The sequence below is a fragment of the Orycteropus afer genome, unplaced genomic scaffold, assembly GCF_000298275.1.
Source record: "Orycteropus afer afer isolate SDZICR_OR568_19922 unplaced genomic scaffold, OryAfe1.0 scaffold00501, whole genome shotgun sequence".
In the NCBI taxonomy this organism is placed as follows: Eukaryota; Metazoa; Chordata; class Mammalia; order Tubulidentata; family Orycteropodidae; genus Orycteropus; species Orycteropus afer.
The window spans coordinates 364,344-365,394 of NW_006922088.1; positions in this window are offsets into that span (position 1 = coordinate 364,344).

Consider the following 1,051-nt stretch of genomic DNA (forward strand, 5'->3'; position numbering starts at 1 on the left):
GTGATACTGCCTCGGCAACCCAAGGAGTGGTCACTATGAGTCAGGGCTGACTCGACAGCACATAACAATAACAACAACAACAACAATTTTAATATTCATTTTAATTAATTTTCAATTCAAAACTAATGGATCGTTGAGTTTGTCAATATTGTTGTCAGATGCCTTCAAATCAATTGTAGTGACCCCTTGTGATGGATGAGAACTGCACCGAGGGTTTTCTTTACAGGAGCAGACCAGGTCTTTCTCCCGCGGAGCTTGTGGGTGGGTGTGAACGGCTTTCAGTTAGCAGTGAGCACTTAACATTTGCACCACCGGGGCTCCTTTTCTGTTAATGGTGATGGACAGGAAGAATGTAATCAATGTCACTGAATTGTACATTTGGAAATCGGTGAGTTGGTGAAAGTTTTGTTGTGTAGTTTCATCACAATAAAAAAATTGAAGCAGTGTGAAATATTTTTCTTTAAATATACTTTTTTAATTTATTTTTTTGGTAGGATGACATTTTAGCTGTTGAAAATTTAGTGTCCAAATTGAGATTTGCTGTAAGTGTAAAATACACATCACATTTCAATGACTTGGTGTGAAAATAAGAATTTAAAAGATCTCAGTAATAATATTTATATGCATTACACATTGAAATGATTATACTTTGGGTATATTGGGCTAAATAAAACATTAAAAATTAATTACACTGCTTTTCTTTTATCTTTTATTAAAGTGATTATTAGAATATTTAAAATTACATATGTGACTTGCATTGTATTTCTGTTGGACAGTACTCATCTAAAGAGAAAAATAGATGCCTAACCAGTGTGCTGCTGTCGTACAGAATGGGTTCATAGGTACTCGTGCAAAATTTAATGCATATAGAACTGGATATCCATTTGCAGAAAAATGAAACACCTCACACCATACACAAAACTAACTCCAGATAGATCAAACACTTAAATGTGAGACCTAAAACTATAAAGTTCCTCAAGGAAAAAATAGGGGCAAATTTAGGGGCCCTAATATATGGCATAAATAGACTATCAAGCATAACCCAAAATGC